The sequence below is a fragment of the Arachis ipaensis genome, chromosome B06 (assembly GCF_000816755.2).
Source record: "Arachis ipaensis cultivar K30076 chromosome B06, Araip1.1, whole genome shotgun sequence".
NCBI classification, from domain to species: domain Eukaryota; kingdom Viridiplantae; phylum Streptophyta; class Magnoliopsida; order Fabales; family Fabaceae; genus Arachis; species Arachis ipaensis.
The window spans coordinates 93,738,481-93,742,456 of NC_029790.2; the positions used below are offsets into that span (position 1 = coordinate 93,738,481).

Sequence of the window (3,976 nt, forward strand, 5' to 3'; positions counted from 1 at the left end):
GAGTGTCAAGAAAATCTTGAGACTGAGCATTTAAAGTCTTTATCCAATGCAATAAAGAGTACGCTTAAGGCTCTGAGTACCACTGTCTGGGAATTTAAGCAAAGCTAAATTCAAATCCAAAGGGTTTCCCCAATTAATTGCTTGTGGTGTTTATGTATCAAGTGGTAATACATGAAAACAAAACACTTAGAGTCACGGCTAGACTTAAAGGTGCAAAGCACCAAAAGAAAACAAAAGCTGTGTTCAAGAATCAAGAAAAACTTAAAAGAGGGGAATCAGTAATATCATCTAGATTCTAGTTCTAAGGGATGCCAATATTTTTTAGCTTCAAAGAAAAGTAAGATGCCAAAACTATTCAGAAATAAAGTGTTAATAGCCCCATTCAGTAATTAGACTTGAGCTTTATTGACAACTCTAAAACCTTATGTATTTTTCTCTTTCATTAAGTCCTATCTTGTCTGGGAAATGCTTGCTGGTTGTTATTTGATCTCACTGCATTTCTGCATTTGATTAATGAAATGTTTTGCAAACATCCAGTTTTTGGTTTGCATTTCCATATATTGACTTGGATTTATACCTTACTAAAAGTTATCTAACGGAATAAGTCAAGCTGATCTAATGAAAATCCCAAATGACTAATAAGATTGAATGATAAACTTGGATCAGATGGATGTTGGGATTTAATGTTTGGTTGGTTATTTTTGTTATTTGACTTTTAGTTTGTATTTGAATGAGATCATAACATTCTAATTTATGTAGTATTTTTAATTTGGATGATATTTTAAAGTTTATATTAGAATATAATTTGCTTCTTCAGGGTGTGAAAGGAATTGGAGTCTTTTTGATCAAATTCATACAGCAAGAAGGAATAGATTGGAGCATGATAGGCTAAGTGATATTGTGTATGTTACATATAATTTGCGTCTTAAATCCAGGTAATTTATATTTCATCCTTTCATTTCATATCATTAGATTTTGTATAGCTAATATACTAGGCTTATCATATATTGTATTTAATTTGTTAGGAATGAAAGAAAAAAAAGAAAGCAAAAGTCCCAATATGATCCAATCGATATTGAAACTATTGATAAGGTTGATTTTTGGGTGACGGAAGAGGTTGTTGAAAAAGAGCCTGATCTTCCAAGTAATATTGAAGACTTGCTTCGTGAGTATTATAGTTTATTGATCAGACAATAAATTACAATAGCTTTGATCTTTAATTTATTGATAATGTGTTATATTTTCTTAGATGAGATTGATGCTGATTTAGATCAAGGTGGTGGTGGTGGTAGTACTAGTACATTTTATGCTGCACCACTTGCTTTTTCTGGTCCAAGTAGTGGAAATGAAGGTGATGAAATCAATGACGCAAATCTGCAACAAATTATGGAGGATTTTGATGGTTGATGACAAATTTGGCTCATTTTGATGCTGCTATGTTATGTTTGATTGGTTGTTTGTTGACTTTTGAACTTTGAATTTGTATTTGAATGAGATTATAACATTTGGTTTATGTAGGACTTTTAATTTGAATGATATTTTAAAGTTTATATTAGACTATAATTATATTTTCATGTGCTTATTTATATTTTAATTATTATTTTATTATAAAACGGTTTTTTCGATTCAACCACGGTCAAATCGGTTAAACCTATGAACCAGTAAACCAGTAGCTAGAGCGGTTTGATGACCGATTTGGTTTTTAGAAACTTGCTTTTAATTAATGTTTGATTCAATTCTAAGGTGTTGTTTTCGGTTTTAATCCTAAAAATCTGTAGTGAAACGGAAGTATGACCCCTGATTCTACATGAGCTCTTTGTGATACTCTTACCAAGGTCGCCTGAGCTACAGCTTGAAAACACTCCTCCTAAACTGAGGGTTACCTGCGGCTGATTGGGATATGTGACATGAAATCCTGTCATTTTTGGGTAATTAAGGTTTTTGTGGCGCTAAACTAGAATGTTGAGCTTCACTTTCGTTCGAATTGAATGACCACTGACCCTGGCTTTTGATAAGAATCAGAGGAGATTAAATTGCCAAGAAATTAGGGTTTAACTACTTACAGTTTGCCATGGAATAAATCATTCATTGTTAAAATAGTCAACAAGAAGTATTAATTCGAAAAGATAAGCATCTCCGAAACCTTAACTACCTCCATATATTATCTCTTTACCAATCTTTAATTGCTTTTCTTTACTTTCTTGTTTTATGCGCCTACAACAATAACAATTCTCTTTACTTTTCGCCTGACTAAGTCCAGCAAGATAACTACTGCTTGCTCAATCCAATAATCCTCGTAGGATCGACCCTCACTCACCTGAGGTATTACTTGGACGACCTAGTGCACTTGTCGGCAAAGCTGTGCGAGTTCTAATTTTGCGCACCAATCAGTTGTTCCACTTTCTTGTTTTTACCGTTGTCCAATCAGTAGTTCTTCCCACTCTTTTGAAAGTGAGTCAAGAAGCCAAAGAGCTTTTGACTTTACAAGAGAAGATCCGAATAAGTGCACTATCTCCTAATTATCGGTTTTCATGAAGGGTTGTTGTTTTATAAGGGAAAAATTTGGGTGCCAGACTTCAAAATTTTAAGGGAGTTTCTCCTCCATTAGTTCCATTCAGTGGTTACATCGGGACATGCATGGTGGCATCTTAAAGTCCTATAAAGGTGTGGGGGAGTTATTTTTTTGGCCGGGAACGCATCAAGATGTTATCCGCTTCATTGATTACTGCGGAGAGTGCCATTGCACCAAGTACATTACTTCTAAACATCAAGGACTGTTGCAACCTCTTCCTATTCCTATTCAGCCTTGGGATAATTTAAGCATGGATTTCATCACCAAATTGCCAAACTCAGTTGACTTCACTGCCTTCATTGTGGCAGTGGATAAAGATTCACCAAAATAGTTCACACTTTGCCTTTTAAAACTTTATTCACAACAAAGTTAGTTGCTCAAAAATTCATCACCATAATAGTGCGCTATCTTGGATTTCCAGCCATGATTGGATCTGACCGTGACTCATTGTTCTTGAGCCGCTTTTGGAAACATCTCTTACAAAGTTGTGGGACCAAGTTGCTCTACAATACGGCATACCATCTATAAACGGATGGACAGATCAAGGTGGTTAATAGAACTCTTGACTAGTATCTGAGGGTATTCACTCATGCCTATCTGAATAAGTGGCCTGCTTATCTCAATTGGGCTGAATACTGCTATAATAACTCTTACCATTCCTTAATTGAAATGACTCCCCATGATAAGTTGTATTGTTACCAGTGCTATTGCATTCCAGGTTATGTTAGCCGAGCTTCCCCGATTCAAGACATTGATGATTTGCTGCGTGTTAAGGAGCTTCTTCATATGGAACTCCATTTCAGATTATAAGGAGCCCAAGATCGCACGAAGCGTCATGTTGACTCCCACCGACGTGAGAAGACCTTCAAATCAGATGATTTGGTCCTTTTTAAAACTGCAGCATTATAGGCAAGGCTCAGTGGTGGCCTGTGACCATTTAAAACCAGACAAGTACTTTTATCGACCTTTTAAACAATTTCTTATAAATTAAAACTTCCCGAAGGCAGCGCCATCCACTATTACAAGATTTTTGTTTATTTGTGACAGTTTTTTCTCTTATTTGTGGAGGTTTATAACCCCTCCCCACACCAAATGGTTTGTAGGGGTTTCTAAAATCCCCAAAATTTGAGGTTCAACGAGGTCTTTTGTAGGAGTTTTATGTGTGTTTAGTGGGGTTTTATATTGAACTTTGTGGCAATTTTAAATCACTTTCGTGGCAGTTTAAAACCCCACAAATTGATTTTTTAATTTAACAAAAAATAACTATTTTGTGAGATTTTCAAACCTCCACAAATCCTGTAATTATTTATTTATTTTTAATTTCAAATCATTCATTAATCTTATTTTATTTACATACTCTCAAATTAGAAATTTATTTTTTAATATCAAAATTTAAAAAAGAAA

The 3,976-nt window shown here is 34.6% G+C and overlaps 1 long non-coding RNA gene across 1 annotated transcript; it reads left to right on the forward strand.

The window, feature by feature from the left end:
• Positions 1,016-1,550, forward strand: LOC110264061. The gene is made up of 2 exons (XR_002349793.1): positions 1,016-1,165; positions 1,250-1,550. It is a non-coding gene; the product is annotated as an uncharacterized LOC110264061 (long non-coding RNA).